The following is a 22,611-nucleotide window of genomic DNA, read 5'->3' as shown; positions in this document are numbered from 1 at the left end:
ACATTATTTTGGAATGATGCTAAACCTGGGAAATGCGCCTCAATTCCTCAAAAACACTTTTTATGAAAGTTACCCGCAGAAGAATTCCCCACGATTTCCCTTACTCGATAAACAATTCTTTGATCTCTGATTTTTCCCATTATAAACACCTGGGCATTTTAATCTCTTCCGATCTTCAATGAAATCTTCACCTTGATTATATTTTTAATAAATGTCTCCAAAAACTTTTTCCTTCGTCGTAACCTGAAAAACTCCACCCGTCATGTCCGTCACTTGTTGCTACCAGACATAGATCCTCCCTGCTCTCTGCTATGCCTGTGAAACCTAGGACCCCGATACCCAAACCAACATAGACAAATTTGAATCTATCCAAAATAAGTCCACTCGCTTCATTTCTAACTGTTGGTCTTCGTCCGTCTTCATATCGGAGCTCAAGCGCCAACTCAATATCCAACCGCTTTCCTCTCTTTGATATACCTCTCGTTTAACTTTTCTTTTCAAAATACTCCATGGGTTTTTTAATATCGAGACTTCCAACATTCTAATTAAACCCTCACATTTCTTTGTTAGACTCAACCATTCTAAAAAATTATAGCCCATCTTTGCCTTTTCAGATTGTCACAAATTTAGCTTCTTCTCAAGAACTATTATTGACTAGAACAACCTACCACCAAATATTGTAGATTGTACTACGATTTCCGAATTTTCCTCTATCATCAATCGTCATTTTCTTCATGCATAACTTCTGCATCTTCTTGTATAGACCTCGGCCAAACAATATTGAATAAATAATTTATTTTTTCCAAAATGGATTCGGCCTCTTTTTATTTTACATAAGAGAGGTAGACTAACAAAATATATGCAGTATTATGAAAGAGAGATCATATATAAAGTCTAAAATAAAAGCTCTTATTTTTAACACAACTTTGCTTTCAATAGAAAATAAAACCGAGTACTTTACACTGTTCTCATATTTCTAATCAATAGAAAATATAGTAGAGAGTTGTTTAACCAAGTCTCAAACCCATGACCGGAATAAGGTGAACTGGTCACATATACCTTTCACTGGCTCAACGCCATGCATTACAGGTAAGAAAACTTGTGGAATTTGTGATTTAAAAATTCTTAAAAATAATTCTTACATTAACGATTATGCATCAAAGTTTCCATTTTATGCGCTCATGAATATATTACCTGTAGTTAGCAGATTTTCATTTTTTACATTTTCGCGGATTTTCTATATTAATCAAGGATCTGTTTATATCCGTGGTGATGCTGAACCCATTTACCCCGGTAAATCAAGGCTCTACTGTAATGACTTCAAATAACGAATTGATATGGAAAGTTTTCACTCAAACATTCAAGTATGAACATGCTCCCTTATACATATAGAGACATCAGCACTATTATGCCATCATACACTCTTTTGAGTAGCACTTATAGCACAATCAAAAACCATATTTAAAAAATAATTCATATAAAGGATGCAGAATTTTTCATTTAAATAAAGTCTCAACAATTTAGCAAAAGTTGAAGACCTGTATGGAACCATGGAAATACGGTGAAACTTCAATATAACAAGACGCTGTGGATCAAGGAAAAAATATCGTTGTGGAGGGATTATCGCTATATCGAAAAGCAGCAGGTTAACATTAGGGTACAGACATTTCCAAACAAGACTTGAAAAAAATATCGTTGTAGAGGGATTCATCGTTATATCGATTATCGTTGTAGCGAGGTTTCACTTATGCAAAACTGATGAGAAAAAAAACATACCAGAAAGCCTTTAAACAATAAAGCCAATCCTAGCTGCACGACATGGCACCCACTTCTACAGGAATGGAAGAACACAACTTCACCTAAAGCAAATAAAGCAATCCATGTACTCATGTCAGTTATCGGCCTCTAATAGGACAAATGTATTTATGTTTGCAAAGTCAATAAATATTTTTTATAATTATTAAAATGCTAATCAAATATAATTAACCATATTATTCAAATTTTATAGCATTTTCTATCAAGTGTGTATGTGAGTGTTTGAACATATTCTTTAATATAAATTACTTCAAGGGGAATTTTACAATATTAAAAGAACATAAAATGTAAGCATATTAAGCAGGTCTATTTTAATTGATCATGTCACCAAATGTTAATGCAAAAGTAACTGAAAAGAAAGAAAAAACCCCAGAGAGCGTCCACAAATAATTATTTCAACTTGGAGTACTGCCGCAATAAATTCAGCCGCAAAGGCAATGAACTAAATGTGTGTGTTTTCCCCCCTTTTTCGCTGCGATTAACTTGAAAGTAATAAAATTAATCCTTTTTTTAGAGTGCGCGCAAATTTCAAAAAGTTGCGAAAAACGTTCCCAAAACAAGATTGGAATTCGTATATCTCGGCAAAACTACAGCCGCATATTTCAAGGTACATATTACGTGAAATGGTCAGAACGACAACCAATTATACTTATTGGAACATTTTGTGAATGCTTTTAGCTATTATACCATAATCTCGCATCCTCATACTCGTATATGAGAAATTTCTTTCCACTTCTTTCTTTCTTGCGTTCAGTACCCGCATTCAATGCCGTCATCTGCATGGTGGCAAGGACATCACTATCACCACAGCGGAATTGTAATAACTTGACTGGAGCACGGCCAAGCTATTGCTGGCATTACTCCTATGTTAAGAGAACACACAAATGTGTTGTTCATTTCTTTATGTAGTTTTTGTTCCAGTATCACGGACGAAAAAGTTACTTTTGCAGGAGATACGCCCGCAAACACTAGTGGAAAGATAGTCGTAGGTGTTTTCCTACAACAACAATGACGGCGAGAAACGCTAAAATACATATAAACAAGAAGGCATATTATGTCGATATACACATAGTGGAAATGCATGCACGCTACACGAGAAAACATTACAGTTTATGGAGTTTTCTTGATTGCTTTTTCAGAAAAAAAAATCTAATCGATTTCGGAATCGATTTTTTTCACCCATTCAAATTCTGAGAAGTTGATATTGACGGAGACCACTTTCCCCTACATTTCATATTGGGGAATAATATCCTAGTTCATGTAAATAGAATCGCGGAAACAACAAAGGCGTTCTCACTCACTCATTGAAAAAAAGAATAACTTTATTCCTAATTTTTGCGAATGAATTTATATTATCACTAAAAATAATAAAAGAAACAACGATGCGTATTGAAATAACGTTCTTATTTACAATTAGGCTATGCTTGATTTGATCGGCAAGAACGCTAATACATCAGAACTATTGTTGAAAAAGTTTACGATAAAGCTGCAAGGCAGAGGATGATTAAATTGCATATAAGTATGTTGTAATGTATAGTAAATTAGAATTTTATAAACCCGATTATCGAATTATAGGCCCGTAGATGATGCTCGACTTCTTAAAATTTGCACATACTAGATTATTCAGAAATTTCATTTAACCGATGTAGGTCCAGTCCCAATTCCGCCAGATAATTAACAGATTCTACTGTAAAGAACAATTAAAAAAATCGCAAGTTATACAACATATTGCTTGCTCGAAAGCTCCTTCACAAAATAAAATTCTTTCAAATCTTAGTGTCATTCCTGGGAAGTCCACGACCATCCTACACTAGAAAATTCATTAGAATTCAATTGAAGTCCGAATCCTATTCTAAGGAATCCACGAAAATTATTTTCCCAGAAAAATCACAGATTCATACTATCTAAAGAAATGCCTATCCACCCCATATATCTGCGGATCGATAAGGAAGCGGATTTGTACCTACTGTGCTAGGAGATTATTCCGTTTGAGGATGCAAATGGGAAAACGAAATGGGTGCGTGAAAGAAGCGAGTATAAGTGTTCGCGTGCGGCAATGCGCTTTCATATACAGGTAAATAAAACTGACAGTAGAACTCACAGAAAGTTGAACACATGTAATACCTCATACGAGTAAGAGTTTTTATCGTTGAAAAAACACTGATGGCATTGCTCATTCGAAAGCTGCAACAGAAGTACTGTACTTACTTCCTCTCGAATCTGACCGAATTCGATCTCAACCGACGATAAAATTGTGATATGTGTTTACACAAATGGATGGAGGGGAAAAAAAATCAAACAAAAGCACGTCATATTCCATAGAAGATGAGTGATTTCTACTAATCAAACACCATAAAAATCAGTTTCTTACGTCCATAACAGGGAAAAAAGAAAATATTTGAAATGGAAAAACAATAAAAAAAGGTGAACATAGTCCGATTCGATAAACTTATTTATCGTAGAGATTAATCAACAAAGGGGGAAAAAAACAAATCGGACGTTCACACGCAATTAATATATCAGTATCGATAGTCGTAGGACAGCGAATTCTATTCGTTTATTATTACACTCCGAGTGATAAAGTAGGTGTCAGCTCAAAATAAATTTCAACTTCTGGGCTACTATCCTTTGAAATTCCGATTATGCGGGAGAAAAACTGTTATAGCACGTCTTGTTGCTCAGAAATCAAAACCCGCAGTTCTCAACAACATAAATACACACGGGGGGGGGGGGGAAGAAATAAACAGGGTGAACCGAACACAACCAAGCTGTTACGGAAATGATTTGAAGGCTGTGGTTGTGTCGAAAAACATTTCAACTAGTCACCTGGCTGGACGATCCCCCCCAGTTAAGCACTTCCTCAACGATATAAGAAAATCAAAAATAGATTCGAGTTATATATACAGGGTGTCCGAGAAAGATCTTTATTATTCTAAAAAATAATAACAAAAATACGAAAAGGTGAAGTGAAATGCAGTTTGCGACAGGAGAATGAAGAAATCTAACAGTTTTTTTTTAGTATCAATTGCCTGAGGCAGACGGCACTATAGTCCGTTTCAGGTTAACTTTGCAGTGCAGAGAAAGGTAGAGAGTGTATTCCTTCGCCACAAAATATAGTTCCCATATATCGGATGCGTACGATTATCATTTATGCAGAATATTTCAATTTTTTGAATGATTGAAGAAAATACTGAAAAAATATTGTTCTGAATCGATCTTTATTCGTTTAAGAATTTTAAATTAGAAAAAAAAATGGTCACCATTATACGTGAAAACATTTTTCTCAGTGAGAATAAGCTATACCTTACCGCGACCGCGCATCGATACATTGGTTGAAAGGCTTTCGTTGTCATAGCAACGTGTGATGCGGTTCCCTCGTAGCTTCCCTTCCACTGCAAAGTTAACCTGAAACGAACTATAGTTGTTCGGCAGCTTTAATAAGAAACGAACATGGTGACCGTGCAGGAGAAAGCGCAGTGTTTTCGGCGATCTCGTTTTCATTCACATTGCGCTTTCTCCAGCCGCGGTCACCATGTTCGTTTCTTATTAAAGCTGCCGAGCAACTAGTGCCGTCTGCCTCAGGCAATTAATACTAAAAAACTGTTAGATTTCTTCATTCTTTTGTCGCAAACTGCATTTCACTTCACCTTTTCGTATTTTTGTTATCAATTTTTAGAATGAAGATCTTTCTCGGACACCCTATATAAGCGTTTATACACATACGCGACATGAAACGAATTAACAGGACGTCAGTGTGCAAAATATCAAAAATAGATATGGGGTCGTTCAAGTATTACGTCGTCATCGATGGGGGGAGGGGGTTTCCAATTTGCTGACAGGGGGGGGGGGTTGGATAATGCTTACGCCATCAACCAACCTTTATGAAGATATGAAATATTTTTAACAGAATCTTACTCGGTGCGCCAAAAACGAGAAAAACCTTTCGATAGTTTGTGGGCACTTGAAGTGACATACCCACATACCCCCCCCCCCTCCATACTGATGAGTGCTCTATAGAGACACTTTAGTGATCTCTAAGAGTTTCGCGGATCCAAGTGATCTGGAAATGTGTCCTGGCCGCTTAAGTACTCTGGAACTGTGCCACGCATCACTCAAGTGATCCGTAATTATATGCCGCGGATCACTTAAATAATCTGAGAATGTGCCGCTGGTAACTTGAGTGATGTAGAACCGCACTGGGGGCCTTTTTAAGTGCTCTAAAACTACGTCACATGTCACTCAAGGGATCTCTAAATGTGTCACGGATCGCTTAAGTGTTCTGGCACTGTGTTCCAGGTCATTTAAGTGACCTGAAAATATGCCACGGGCCGCTTAAATGTTCTGGAATTGTACCACGGGACATTTAAGCGATCTGTAAATATCCGCAGGCCAAGGGCCTTCATGCGATCTATCATTATATGGTTAGAGGGTGGGTCGCAATGAATTTATTGAAGATAAATTTTGAGTTCATAGCCTTCAAATAACAGTGAAATTAACAGAAATTGATTGTAATAACATAAAGGTATTTTCTTCCGAAATTTCAATTAAAAAAATAAATTTTTGATCGTGGGAGGAGGCACGAGTTCCCTATGCCCCCCCCCCCCCTCCTCGTGTACGTCTCTAATCCCACCAATATGCGTTAGGATTCAGAGGGGCAGAGCTGATGACGAAATTTTGCTTACGTAATACTTGAACGGCCCCTACGGGTTATATGGGAATACACGCAGAAAGTCAGATTAATTTGACAATCTCCAGCACATAAGAGCACTAATTACACCGAACGGGACCTACGATTTATAGACAATTCCGAACGGCAGTTTAAAAATTTCGTTTTTACTGTACCTTTGTGCCAAAACAAATTCTGACAAGAAATAATCAGATACTGGACTCACCACACTTCTGAAATCCTCTGGCACAGTAGGTGGTGATGTTGTTGACCTGGGCTATGGCCTCCAAGGGCGGAGATACGAAGAAATTATTAGGGGAGAGACCAATTACCGAAACTAATATAATTAAACACACGGAAAAAAAGTCCGTCAAATCAATTAATATAAATATGTATAAGCCAGTTCAGATTACTGGAACTCAAAATGAATGAAATTAAGCTTCATTTTCACCATGCAAAGTATAACCTTTTACGCGGCATTGACGAGACATCTCTCTTCCTTAAAGGTCCCTTATTTTAGTGTTGACAATCTCAAATATTTTGTAAAGTTTATTTCTCAAGAGAACATTTTTTTCCTATGCTCCTTACTTTAAACCTGCTGAAAATTGGAAGAAAGCCTACCTCATTAAAAAAGATACGGCATTTCACAAAGGGTTCATAGATTTCTACAATGAAGCCTCAAGGGCTAAAATTAGAATTAATGTTTTGAGGTGAATATACGTGTAATTGTTTGATGGTTTAAAAAAAAAGGGCAGCAAACACCCATATTCTACTGTTTGTTTTCATGAATGTTTTAGGGTGAAGTGTTCAGCCCTCCTCACGCCACAGTGCGTGAAATAAGGAAGGCAGGGTCGTGTCTCCAATGGTGCAAATGGTAACATGTTTGCCCGGTATGCAAGAGGGCTTCGGTTCGATTCCCGGCGGAGAGCAGATAACTTTTCTTTCCGACGAAGTGCGAAAGCCTGGATATCCAAGCGGAGATAAAGATGAAATTAGGAAAGAAAATTCACATTCCTGTGTGGGAAGTCGATCCAGCAACTTCTCACTGTCTGGGTGAGTGCTTTACCATTGAGCTAGAGAGGACAAACATTTTCTTTCCTTAGATCATATGCATGAATGACATATGCATGAGCCCACATAAGGGCGAGGCTGACAGGGTCCGAGACAATTCTCATCATTTTGTGCCTTTTCACGCTATAAATTAACTGTAGAATGGCCTGTGAAAAGATCCCAGCCTAGGGCCTTGCTCCAGGATGTGGCCATTAAACGCTGAACGAACAGATGGGCATTGTTTCTTTCTATATGTCGCTATGTGGGGGCTAACGACGTAAGAGCTACTGGCTAAACTAGGAGGTGTCCATGCTTAGTCCCATTCAGCATTCATACATATGCTCTAAGGAAAGAAAATATCGGTCCTCTTTAAATCAATGGTAGAGCATTCGCCTAGACAGTGAGAAGTTGGTGGTTCGATTCCCCGCAGAGGAATGTGCATTTTGTTCCGGAACTTCCTCTTCGCTTGGATATCCAGACTTTCGTACTTGGTATGAACAGAGAGTGACATCGTATATAATATTTTCTGGAATTTCATGCCCAGGTGAACTCGGAAAGAAAAGACCAGATGACTTTTTTTTCCGAGTTCACCTCAGCATAATATCCAGAAAATATCCGTTTCCTTGATATCTTGGGCTGAGAAAAAGCCGTCCATCTCTCTCAGTGATGAGAATTTTCCCGGGCACCAGGGCTAGAGCCCTATCAGTCCCACCGTTGTGGGAGCACACCAGCTTTCTTAACTGAAAGCGATATGGAAATGTGAAAAATGAAACGATTCGAAACAGGCGACATACATCTTGTCTTTGAGTGTCCGACGGATGATTATTTTGATTATCAATTGAATCGAAATGTCCTCATAGCAAACGTTTGTCTCGTGACCGCAAGAATCTATGAAAACTCGTGATTACACGTTGGCTGGATGGTGATATCGACCCAGTAACGTAAAAGATTATTCAACGCTGAGCAAGGCAGGCGGTTTATCGAGAAATCGGTTGCGAGTCATGAATTCTAAATCCAGACACGACGTCTCGAATGGTAACAGCTTTATCAATTGACGTCGGTAATGAAACAAAACGATGGAGGAGGTGTGCATGTGGTGTGGGGGGAAGAATAAAGCAATTTTAATCGGAAATCTTTTCCGGAAGTTACGTCCAATCATGCTTCCTTCCTCAGAAAATCTTTTCTCAGCTCCACTTCAACAATTTCCGATTCAACTCTTATGTGGTTTTTTGATGAAAGACTCGTCAGCATTTGAAAGAGAAATAAAAGAAAAAAAAATCATCCATCAGATCTCAGATAAGAACTGAAGTATAAAACCACCAAATGATCAATGTCCCAAAAACAAGCTAATGGAATGATACATAAAGCACAAAAACCAGTCGAACCTATGTTGGTCGGATGAGATTGCGAGCCAGCTTCCCGTTGCGAAAGCGAGCATGAGTGCCAGAACCTGGGGGGCTCAGGCTATTTGAGACCTTCCTCCTACCCTCGAAATAAATTTCGTGGTTTTATTTACATCACATAATTTCTGATAGATGGTATTTCTTTACGATTGAAATATTGAAAATTTATTTTTGCATTCAGCGCCGTCTTAAGAGCATCATGGGCCCCCGGGCAGTGTGATTTTTCTGAGGCCCTTCCTGGCGAATTCTCGAAAATCTGAACCAGTTCTCATTTTTGTGAGGCCCCCCTCTTCCCTTGTGGTGCCCGGGTAGGCCCATGCGTTAAGACGGCGCTGTCTGCATTATCAGAGGTTAAACATTTTATGACTTTTTTGAATGAGAAAATTAGCTACTGTTATTGCTAACATGATTGAGTAAACAGTACGTATTAGGGCAGATGTTTTTGTAAAGCATAATTTATACGTACTCAACCTTTGACAAGCAAGCATGTCAATAAAAAATAATTTTTAAACCAAACCAGAGTATGTGCGTTTCAAACAACTCGTCTGCATCATTTTTTTTCAAAAATGTGATACTAAACATAAATAAATGTGGGAAGTATCAATTTGTTTTATGCTTGGCATGTTTTTTACTCAAGTTTTTCCCCAGCTTTGGCAAAAATTTAACTATAAAAATTGATTATTAAACCAAAATTTGAATTTAAAACCATGTCATTCGCATAATAAATAGAAAAATAAACGCATAACAATGCCTTGCATGCATCGATTGGGAAAGCCGTGGTTTTTCCCACACCAATGGCAAAAATATGCTAACCCCGATACAGTGAAATCTTGATATAATAATACTCTGTGAACAAGAAAAAATATTGTTGACGGAATTATTGTTACATAGAATATCGAATTAAGTTGTCTATTTTGGAAATGTTTAATTTTGTCTAAAGTTTACTTTAGACAAAATTTGATGCTTTACTCGCAAACACAATTGCAGGGTTTTAGATGTTTTAAACGCTTTTGTAAAACATAATTTATGCTCATTCTTCAATTGATAAAATTAATAAGCATATATATATATATATCATAATATAATTCTTAAACCAGAGTTTGTGTGTTTCAAGCAATTTTTCTGTATTAAATTTTTTCTGAAATATGATGCTAAATACAGTCGAATCCCGTTAAAACGAACTCCAGGAGACCGGAGAAATCACTTCGTTATAGCGAAAAATTTTGTTAGAAAGGAATTCCAGGTATTTGTATTGTTCCTATGTAAACTTATCTGGGGAATTAGAAAAGTGTTTGTTAAAACGAGATTTCCACTATAACGGGATTCGACTGTATAAATAAATGTAGGAAGTATCAATTTTGCTTTGCAAAAACCCATTATTGTCAAGACTGCAAGAAGTGCAGTTCTTTTTCAGCAATGGAAAAAACTCATAACTCTAAAAAATTCATTGATTCTTATACTAAAGTTTGTGTTCAAAACTATCTTATTTGCATTTAAAAAATAATCAAATGCAATCAACCTCGCCAACCCTGAACACAACTGAAACACATTTTGTGGACAAAAAAATTCTGACGCAACCATCCACCTCTTGTGGTGTAAAAGGGTAGTAAATCGTCAAATACAGGGGATAGACCAGGATTGCGTGCATCTTTAACCCTTCAAGCGGCAATGGCGAGATATCTCGCTTCTATAAAAGCCTCCTATTTTAGCAGTAACAAACCCAGCTGTTATGTAAAAATCATTTCTCAATGAACTCTTTCCTATACCCCTTAGTTTGCACCTGCTGAAAATCGGAAAATAGTCTACTTCATTAAAAAAGATATGGCATTTTAAAGAAGGGTTTAGTGATTTCTAATTGCCGCTTGAAAGGTTAACATCAAAACCCCCGGACAAAAGAGGGCTTGAAGAAAACTGCATTTCTGAAATAGAATACTCTATTATGCGGCTTGTTCTCCGATCGAATGAAGTTTTGATTTGGTACGGATACTACACCACATCGAAAGGAATGGTATGAATAAGATGTCTTAGCATGCGAGACATCCGAAGTTAAAATGCACCGCTAAAATTAGAGAGGTCGAACATAATGATGTTGGCCTACTCAGTGGTTAGAAGTTTACCGACTGATACAGTAGTTGTTTCCATGTGGGCGCTTCACATGACCTCTAACAAAACAGCTGCAAACAAGGTGGGGGCAAACATTTGAGAACCACTGGTGTTCCATCGCCCCATTCTTCAGAAAAGTTTTCCACCCATCGCCCCAACTGAAGCCAACCTATATGATCCTGTGTTGTGCTCGTATATAGCTTTTACCACCCCCTACCTAGACCATACCAACCTTTTTTGTCCCATCGCCCCCAACGCAATCTAACCCACAGGATCCTATGTTATACCCGTAGCTTCTATCGCCCCCCGGGGGCGTTAACGCCCACGTTGGGAATCATTGCCCTAGACCATTCCATCGAGCACAGGGACCGATACTACCCACTTTGGGGAACTATTAAATTTTGATATTAAAAAGAAATAACAATAAAACATTCCTGAATCACAGTAAGCTAAAAGGAAGATAACATCATTACTGAATGAATTCCGCCAACCTTTATATGAAGAACGGAATTTTCCATCCCGAATTTCATTAAGACGGGGTTTGACCATATCAATTAGTCTATGACAGAGGTTTGCAAAAGGTCATTTTCAACGGGACACCCTGATCAGCTGATGGGGTGGGGTAGCTGGAAAGATTAATATTAATTCTGTGGTGTTTGGTCAGAACGTAACTCCAAAATCACATTTTTGAGATATAAGCATTTTCATTGTCATTAAAAAAATCGAAATTAAAGCATACACACAAATACAAATGAAAATATCATACATCAGCATGTTGTTTAGCCGTAAACACTTATTCATCTCACTTTTAATTAGTTATAATTAGCAAGAATAATTTTAGATCAAAAAGTCATTTTTTGTAGATATGTTCTGACCAAACACCACAGCATTAAGCAGTTAATAATTTATTAATAAGAGACTGTCGAGAAATAACTCTATACCTAATCACCCATTCTGAATACCAGGATGTTGGATGTTGAGTTCGTTTTTGAGGGCAGCAATGGAAGCGGAGGGGGAAATAGAATCATGAATGAAAAGAATGTATCTGTTATGGAGAGATTCGAGTTCATCTTTGTTACTAGAAGCGGGGAGATCTCTAAGGGGGCTGTTCAAGTATTAAGTGAGCAAATGTTTAGCTATTTTGGACCCCCTACCCCCATTGTCAGCACTGCCCCCTACCTCCAAACGCATATTGGTGGGATCAGAAAAGAACGCGGGAGGGGGCGTCATAGGGCGCTCGTGCGCCTCCACCTCCCCCAGACGAAAAAAAAATTTTTTTTTTGATGCAAAAATATTTTTTTTAATTAAAATTTCGCAAAAAATACCTTTATATGTCATAATTAATTTCTGTTAATTTCAATGCTATTTGAAGGGTTAGAACTTGAAATTTCTCTTTAAGAAATTCATTGCGACCCACCCTCTAAGCCATATATGGTAAACCGTTGATCCGCAGACCAAATATGGTCCTGAAGGTTATCTGATGTGGCTTGCCCCCCCCCCCCCCAAACCTTATTTCGTAAAAATGAACTAAGCGGCACATTTACAGATCACTTGAATGAGCCGTGGCACAATTCCAGAGCACTTAAGTGGCCCGCGGCACATTTTCATATCACTGAAGTAGGCCTCAAAGACCACGTTCACATTCAAAGATAACTTAAGTAATCCACGACACAGTTCCAGAACACTTGAACGATCCGTGGCACGTTTCGAGATTCCTTGAGTGCTGCGTGGCACGTTTCGAGATTCCTTGAGTGCTGCGTGGCACAGTTCCAGAGCACTTAAACGGCCCGAGCACATTTCAAAAGCACGTGAAGCATCTGTGAAACATTTAGAGATCACTAAAGTAGCTCTATCGGGGACTTATCAATAGGGAGAATGTTAGTTCAGGTGCCCAATAACTATCCAAAGGTTTTTTCCGTTTTTGGCGCACCAAATAAGATGTCATTAAGAATATTTCATAAAGGGTGATTGATGACGTATCATCCAAACTCCCCCTCCCCCTTGTCATCAAAAGTCAGCAAATCGGCCCCCCCATCGATGCTGACGTAATACTTGGATGATCCCTAATATCAGAGTCGTAGGAGAGCGTGGAATATGGGTTTGATAACAAAGAAGTCGTGTGAAATGGCTAAAGTTTCTGCGCAGGTAAAACAGGTTTCGAAGACATTTTTGTCTTGTGAAATCCACGCGGATGGTTCCAACGAAAGTAGGCTGAAATCGTGATTCCAAAGTATTTAAATACGAGACTTCGGTGATTATTGGTCGAATGATACGTACCATTCTTTAGTTTAAAAAAATGAGAACTCTTTCTCCTTTACCCGGAAAGGAAACTTGAAATTTACTTGAGACAGTAGTAAAATATTATAGTGGTTTGAAATCACTAGTCGGGGACAGGGGAGGGTCGAGAAAAATTCAGCGGGAAATATTTTGGGCGCCTTTGGAGAAAAAATTTCCACCCACATGAGGGACCTATTTTTGGCACTCCCTGGCCAGGTTTTTTTTTTGTCAAACTGTATCAAAACTTTTATTACCCTTTTAACTCCGATTAGGCGCCCCGGGCGGTCGCACGATCCAATAAGAATTGAATGATTCCGAAGTTTTCCCCACCACCAAGGCAGTAGCGAGACGGTGGGGGACTTGGGGGGTCTGGTCTTCCCTCCCCCCCCCCACGAAATGTGAGAAAATGACTGAAAAAGGGGGAAAAGCTGGTGGTCAAATAACTTTGCCCCCTCCCCCGAAATGTAAGTGCAATCTCCCCTCCGAACGAAATTTCTGGCTAAGGGCCTGCCCACCACCATGAATAAAATATAACTGAAGCGATGAAGGACGAACAACAGTAAAAAAAAGCCGCTAGTTACGTAGTGTGAAGAAAGAACAGTATTCTGATAAAATCAAACAATATTATATATATTCGAACTCAAACAACATTAACAGAAGTCCAATTTCAATTAAAAAATAGCGTTTTGGCGTAAAATTGCAAGGAATAACATATAAACAAAAACACTCTATCACCAATGACAATGATTTAAATCGTTGTTCCGCTAAAAAGGAACAGAGAAATGGGGAAGGTGGGAATCCATTTCTTTATCTTGAAACTCCTGCCAACTAGTGAAACTATTTTCAGATGAAAACGTTCACGTGACATGAAATCAGTATGCCGCTTTTCTTATTCAGAGGAAAGGAAAATAAAAGACAAAATAAGGAAAACTTGGCAAACGATATGGTCCACAGCAAAGTTTTCTTTTCTTTCCTCCTCCTCTTTATGTACTTAATTTTCCTTCTTCTTTCCATTTCTTATTCTCTCATACGAAATGAGAGAAAGAGAGGTTATAGTAAAAAGGCCAAAGGAACAGACAAAATAAAATAAAAACACTACAGGGTGCGTGCAAGAAGGAGGCGGTGGCTTTCCTAAGTAAAAATAGAAGAACTTGTCTACTACTGATCATCAGAGATGTACAGAAGAAAAAAAAACAGAGCTGCAGCTGTTACCGCCCAGTCTCTTGCGTTCACACTGTGTAGAGAAAGAAAGAGAAATAATTCTGTAGTTGTGTGTGGTTATGAAACACAACTTTGAATAAGATTCATTCCTTTTCTCACTCCCAGCAACGGGATTTCTTGCAATTCCCCCTACAGAGTTCACACGCCCTCCACTTCCACAACTTAGCCTAAATAACTATAATATTTCAGCAATTAAATTGCATGGGATGATCGAAATTATCAGCAATTACCGAACTGCACTGAGTAGTACGAATATCTCATTTCTCAAAACGAGAGAAAGCGAGCCACTGATCTCTTAAAATGAAGTCTCATTTATCAATGCATTTAAAAAAAAATCCTGCATCATTAGAATGAGTTATTTAAATAAAATTAGAGTTATTTGAAGTTTGAGAAATCGAAAAATTCAAAACTCTGCTTGACAAGGATATGGAGAAATTTCGAAGGATTCAAACTAACGAAGATAATGACACGTCTGAATTCGAGGTTTTTTGAAAAAAGGGTAAAAAAATGCAATTTTAATATTTTTAAAGAATAATGGATGAACACATCAATTGCGTTCTCTGAATTTTCAGAGTGTGTGAAAATCTACGAATTTGTTTAAGCAACATTAGGAACCAGGTCTAGACACCGATAATGGAACAGTTTTCCCATGCATTAATGAAGCATCATTCACTTCAATTTTGGAGATGGCTGCAGTGTAGTGGGACATCTTCACTAGTCTTGAAATTCAGAAGTTGATCTAAACAGATCGAATGTTTTAAAATTGTGATCTTAGAGAAATGTTAAGCGTAAAATACGTCTTCATTAAAATGATTATATTTCTTTACTTGAAAATATTAATCACAACCTTCGTAAATTTTGGTCTTTCTGTCGAAATTTAAGATCCCGTAATTGCTTTCCCGGTGTCATATCTTATTGTGGCAGATCATCTTCTGATTTTTCAGTTCAGTTTTTCGTAGCTTCAACAACTTGTCAGCGACTGAACTACCAAGTTATGATTTTGCGAATAATTGTTTTTTAGTTCCATTACTCAACATGATGTTCAGACATTTTGTCTGCTATAAAAAACTCAAAAGTCGTAAAGGCCAAGGCGATGAGGGTATTTCCCCCATTCATAGTTACGGGTTGTGGCTCATATTTAGCTGTTCCTGTCTATCATTTCTAATATCTCTATTAGTTCAGGTGTCTTTCCTACAATTTGGAAGACTTTCTCAGTATTGCCTGTCTTCAAAAATGGTGATAAATCTGATGTTTTAAATTATCGACATATAGTTAAAATTAATTCTATTTGTATAAGGTATTTGAACTTATCATCCTTGAAATTTATGGCCACATTCACTCCTGGTTTTCTAGTTGTCTCAGCATGTTTTATTTATTTTATTATATTTTTATTTTATTGCCAAGAGATCATTAACTAATTCAGTCGAATTTTCTCAAGTTATAGCACAAAATAGATAATATGCAGCAAATTGATGTTGTTTATATTGATTTCTCAAAGGCTTTCGATTCAATCAATCATATTCTTCTTCAGATCAGGGGTTGGGGCTTTTCTGGACATCTGCTCAAGTGAATTGAGCCATATCTTACTGGGAGATCTCAGAGAGTAATTTTTAATGGTTGTAAATCCTCTTGTTATGCATGTTATTCTGGTGTTCCCCAGGGGTCGATTTTGGATCCCTTACTTTTTATTTTATTTATAAATGATTTACCTGATTGTGTATTGATACTAAATGCTTGATGTTTGCTGATGATGTAAAAATTCTTCATGTTATTAATGTCGATGACGCTGCTAAAAATTACAAGAATCTATTAATAAACTTAATTTATGGTGTGTAAATAATAAGTTGTATTCAAACATTGATAAGCGTAAATTTATTACCTATAGTAAGAGGCATCCTCCACTTATATATGATTACAGTATTGAGGGTAAATTACTTCCAAGGGTTGATTGTGTGAAGGATTTAGGTGTAATATTTCAGTTCTTTTTCATTTAACCAACATACAGGGTGATCAGCGAATAAGCCCTTATTTCAAAGTTAAATATCTCTACAACAAAGATCAATAGAATCATGCGGTAAACGGTACGTTTATTAGCAAAACTGTAAGAATGTTGTACAGTAATTTCAAAAATTTAGTTTTTTTTTAATTTTTTAAAATTTAAAAAAAACAAAACAAAACTGGAGATTTTGGGGTTCCGAAAATCCTCATTTGTGTGAAGAGAAACCACTGCATTCGCCTAAAGTTACTGCATGGGCTGTGGTATGCGCCATGTGTGCTGACAAATTGTTCCGAAATTGTAACGTAACGTCAGTAGTAATCGTTTCTCGCACGAAGAAGGGGACGATAATGCCTCTGGCGCATATCGCAGCAACTTTAGGCAGAGAATGCAGTGGTTTCTCTTCACACAAATGAGAATTTTCGGAACCCCAAAATCTCCAGTTTTTTTTTTTTTTTTAAATTTTAAAAAATTAAAAAAAAACTAAATTTTCGAAATTTCTGTACAACATTCTTACAGTTTTGCTAATAAACGTACCGTTTACCGAATAATTCTATTGATATTTGTTGTAGAGATATTTAATTTTGAAATAAGGGCTTATTCGCTGATCACCCTGTATTAATTATATTGTGTCTAAAGCATCCAGAAGTCTTGGTTTTATAATTCGTAATAGTAAGCTTTTTCACAATGTTGAAACTATCTTGTTACTTTTCAGTTTCTATGTTCGATCTGTTTTGGAATACTGTAGCAGAATTTGGAATCCACATTGCTTATTTAATATAGTTAAAATTGAACGTGTTCAAAGCAGGTTTTTACGCTATGTGTATTTTACGAAACATCAGTCATATAATCATTACTTATCAAACGAAATACTTCGCTAATCGTTCAGTTATGTTTCACTTGAAACTCTCCGTCCCCTCACTAGATTTCTTGTAAAAATTATTCATATTGATGCACCTGATATTCTAAACCATATTAATTTTTATTGCCCACGAATTAATCTTAGATGCCGAAATCTTTTTTTTGTTTCTCCATATCGTTCTAAATGTTTTGAAAAATTCTCCATTGTGCCGATTTCTAAAATACAGTAATACTGATGATGCATATTTTTAAATTTTTATTTTGTATATACATATGTTTTTATCTTTATCTTTGTATTCATATATGCAAGCTCTAACTGAGCTTTTGCCTGCAGTTTGTATTTTTAAATAAATATTTTAAGAGGCGGGGGGTGAAATTAAATTTTTGGAGTCACTCTCTGCTATTTTAAAGACAAATAAGTCTTCGATTGATTATATAATGAGTTCGAAAATCGTGAAAGAATCATCATCCAGAGTAAAATGTGCATTGAGACTATTTTCTTTTTCGTTTGCCTAGCAGTTCTTAATTTAAGAAGCGTTCCCGGATTTTCACACAACATTCGTTTTCGCATATAAACACATACTATTTTTCCTTTTATTCCAGATATATTCGTACTTTGAGTAAGTGATGTGTGTAACTAGGCACGAGAGAAAAATGAAAAATAATTTAGGGCTAACTTACATATTTCACCCTATTTTATAGTATATCATTTTTTCTTTAATTTAAGAACAGTAAGACTTTCCCCCGTTTCAATTAACGACATAAGTTGAGGCGATAACTCACTAAGCTAAATCTGATTTTAACACCCAAGAAAAATCATTTTTAATACATATTAAAATTAAAGGAGTTTATAAAGCATAAAACATGAATTACATAGTTAAATTCATTCGAAAAAGATCTGTCATTCATATTCTTATCGAACAAGATTTTTTTCTATAAGTATACTATATTGATATGAAGAGCGACTAGCTTTCATTCAAATTTAGCTACATAAATTGGTATTGAATTAATAAACCATCGTTGAGCATATATCATGTTCTAGCAACAAGCGTACTCAAACGAGAAGAAAAAATACACGTCATTATTACAAAAAGCAATATCCGATTCCTATGCCCACGACAGAAAATGGATTTAATTAGGGAAGTTCATTAGCCATTCACGAGCGACCTGCTCACGACCTCAGAACCTTTTCTAACGAACAAATGAGTGTCGTTAAGAAATAATAAAAGGGTAGCACACATGCGCAAAACGGCAGAACAGGTGGCAATTCAGTGGAGAAGTTTTGGGAAGAAAAGCGATTCCCTCGTTACTTTTACCGTGGACTTAAAATGCCGTCACAAAACACGGATTCAGTAGCTCATTAACAAATCGGACGGGACAATTAATGACGGGAAAATTAGAAGCAAAAGGAAAGTCCTCGCTCTTTTCCCCTAGACTCCTAGTGGAATGATGATCTTTGGCAAAAAAGCAGGATGCAGACCTTTTTTCGCCACTCCATCTCTTAAATTCGCGATTGCAACCGAATTTTCATTACTCCATTGAAAAGTTAAATAACATATGGGACAGAATTTTTTTTCTTTTCTTTTTGTTATTAACCGGGCGCAAATTTTCTTTTATTACTGAGGGATAAAACACTATTCCGTTAATGTCTCTTTTATTCTTTAATAACGCTACTAAAAAATTTCCTTTTTTATTTAGTACGGACGACTGAACATACAGAAATCACAGACTTAACGGCTGAATAGTTTATGTCTGAATCTTTTGAGTTTTGTTCAGGATGAACACATCCTGTGGTACCACTTAAAGCATTTCGGAAACTTTACCAGTTTTAATACAGGGTGGGCAAAAAGTCCGTAGAAACTTTATAAATTCATAAAAATCGGAAAAATAACCGATATAAAAAACGGTTTGCAGGGTTAGCATTGCTAATTCATGGGAATTTTTTAAGAAGGAAAACATAGCCGATAGGTGGCGCTGACGTACACAAGTCAAAGAAAAGATACACAGAATGCCTCCAAATCGTTTATTACAGCAATATGTGTTCCACATGTTCACATACACGTTTTACGACGGTGAACTGATTGTGGAATAGGAGCGCAAGTTCTTATAACCGTCTCATTTGCATATTTCCACAGAAGTCGCGCGTACCAGCGCCACCTATCGGCTGTTCTTTTAGTTATTTCTTTCCTGTCAAAAAAATTCCCGTAACCTAGTGATGCTAACCCCGCACACCATTTTTCATTTCGGTTATTTTTCCGGTTTTTATGAATTTTTAAAGCTTTTGCAGACTTTTTGCCCACCCTGTATATCTATAGAGTCATATGTTTTATTTTTGCGAGGTTTTGTTGATGATGTGTTCCAGGCTGATATTTATCTTCAATGATGAGACTTTTCTTGGCCTTTGATTAGAATTGTTTCTCCTTACGCTCTTCCATCATTTTTTTTAATTTTCCATAGAGGATTTCAGAGATGTTTTATGGGGACTTCCAGTCACCAAGAACGAGATCCCAGCTATAGAGTATGTTAAGGCTTTAAGGCTAAGATGACTGGAACTTTCTTGATGTCTCTTGGATCATGAAATGAGTCTAAATATCGGGAACAAAAATATATCAAAAGTGCATTATGAGTGTCTTAAAGGGGATAATCATAGGGGGGACGGATTTAAGAATTGAGCTATGGCAAAAATTGTGACTGCTCCTGACTAAACTACTATAGCTACACGACTATTACGATTGCAACACAATATTCAAGTAGAAATCCATAATTATAAATCGCTAACTGACAAAAACCTTAACGTAAGGCGTAAATATAACTGTTCAAAGTTGATTTCACGCACTGTAACAAGTTATAACAAAAACTTTTTTTTATAAATTAAAGCGTAAATGAAGAGAGCAAAGCAACTGCGTCACTGCAAGTAGCCAACTGAATGGCTCTGAAGAGTTTAATGACACTCTTGAAGATAGCAGCTCAGTACATTCAAATTAGATGGGGGGGGGGGGGGAGAATTTAGGGCACTGGAAGGATTTCAATTATTACTTTGTAACAATGGCTCGAAAAATGAAGCCAAAGTAAAATATTAGCCATAGCTGAAAACACATTAAACAATGAGTAAGGAAATTCATAGAAATTAATTATTGGGTAATTAATGTAATTAATTACAGGAAAAAACCCTGAATTTTCTACCAGATAGAAAACGCATTATCCAGGGAAAGAAAGTAAGTCGCATAGCTCTGGAGGTGCGGGAAGGAAAAAAAAGGTTGGGAACCACTGATCTAGTGTGTAGATGCGAAAAAATACACTTATCGCACCAACACTTGTATTCACAAAGAAAAAAAATACATTGATCAAAGCAACTTTTGTACTTATAAATTAAGATTTGGTGTGGAACATAAACCTATTTGACTCCGTTATTTATTAACAGATTTTTTAAATTCCAATTGCAATAGAAAATCCATTAAAATGTGCATCTTTTTTTATGAAAACATTTGGAAAGAAATTGTTGCATCTGATTGAAAACATTGATAAATCGTGTAAAAAGGGGTTTTGTTTTTTGAGAAATTTCTGTAATAAAAAAAATTTGATAACAATATTTTTTGGCGGAATATGTTACGGCTTCTTCCACACATTAGCGAAAAATCCTAAAACAAATTTGGACTGATATGATTAACGGTGTAGATTTGTATAAAGAACAAACATATACTTACATACTTTCACATTTACATATAAGATAATATTGCTTTCACCCGCCCCACGTCACTACACGATTACAGTAATTCATCTGTATGTGGTCATTTACGGGGTGATTATAAAAAAACTATCCCGACCTATGGGCCCCTAACTATCATACCATTCACAGAAACTGAATGAAATTTTGGCATAAGGTATTTTGAGGTATGCGCTCAATAATGATATGGCAAACAACAGTGTCACACTAACAGTTACGGTTACAGTGAGAAAATTTCAAAAATATCAAATGGCAACACCAAGTTTTTTGTATTGGAATGCGATCTCCATACTGAAAAACACTAAATAGCGTTGGAATGGCACCTGTAGCACGAAAATCCCCGGAGCTAGGCAAGGAAAAAGTAAAAAGGACTTTGCCGTGCACCAGAGCATTAATGTTCGTTTCATTCGTCACACCGTTTCTTCGGCTGAGATCCCAGCCTGATTAGTCCTCCACAAGGTCATGTGGAAAATTTGTGAAACACAATAAAATGCTTTATTTTATGCTGCTTCTCTGTCCTTATTGGTTGTCCTCACTTTTAGCCTATCTACCGCCGGTGATTTTCATGCTACAGTTGCCGTTCGAACGCTATTTAGGGTTTTTCACAATGGAGATCACATTCCAATACAAAAAACTTGGTGTTGCCATTTGATATTTTCGAAATTTTCTCACTGTAACCGTAACTGTTAGAGTGACACTGTTGTTTTACTTATCATTCTTGAGCGCATACATCAAAATACTTTATGCCAAAATTTCATTCAGTTTCTGTGAATGGTATGATAGTTAGGGGCCCATATGTCGGGATAGTTTTTTTATAATCACCCTATATATAAGGGTAGTATTCACGGAAAAGGTTTAAACTATAGTCGAAATTTTTTGACAGGAGATCGGCACAGATTGGATAAATTCAGGTTTTTAGCTAATCCGTGTCGATCTTTTATCCAAAAATTATGACTAGTTTAAAGCCTGTCGGTGAATACCACCCACTCTTACTCAGATCTGGTTAGTTAGGGCCCTTTCACACGGAGCGGACGCGGATGCGGGTCCGGAAGAAGTTTTAACAATTGGGATATACTGCGCCTTTCAGACGAGCCGAAAAATCTCCGCACCTAGGAAATGTTCATGCGGGTCCGGACGTCGTCCGCATGTGTCAAAACCTAAGTGCGGGCTCCGCATCCGCACATAGAAGTTTTGACAATAGGTTTATTCGGGGCTATTCAGACGATGCGGATGCGGAGCGAATTCGTCCGCATCTTTGGGTACTTTTTGAAGGTGATTTTTCACGGAATTTTTTTTAATTATTTGCCATAATGATAAAATGACCATCATAAAACACCATATGATGGTCCCTGCTCATTAATATAATGTACCTACATACGTCTATCCCTTTGTTTCGTTCTGAGATTGAGATATAGCAACTTTAACTGCCTTTCGTCCATATTTCACAATTTTATGCAATAAAACCTGTCAACAACGGCCACTGACGGAACAAAAA

At 36.8% G+C, this 22,611-nt stretch overlaps 1 protein-coding gene across 9 annotated transcripts in view; it reads right to left on the bottom strand.

Moving 5' to 3' along the window:
- LOC149078955 (plasma membrane calcium-transporting ATPase 2-like) overlaps window positions 1-22,611 on the bottom strand; it is a 167,879-nt gene that overhangs the window by 78,895 nt on the left and 66,373 nt on the right. For all 9 annotated transcript variants that reach the window (XM_089241179.1, XM_089241181.1, XM_089241180.1 and 6 more), the window contains exon 3: window positions 1,777-1,859. The gene's annotated coding sequence lies outside the window, so the exon portion shown is untranslated. The remainder of the gene's footprint in view (window positions 1-1,776; window positions 1,860-22,611) is intronic.

Source organism: Pholcus phalangioides, unplaced genomic scaffold, assembly GCF_987345545.1.
Source record: "Pholcus phalangioides strain wild (caught in Gottingen) unplaced genomic scaffold, Ppha-v1.0 ptg000013l_1, whole genome shotgun sequence".
Lineage (NCBI taxonomy): Eukaryota > Metazoa > Arthropoda > Arachnida > Araneae > Pholcidae > Pholcus > Pholcus phalangioides.
This window is presented reverse-complemented; position numbering and strand designations above follow the sequence as displayed.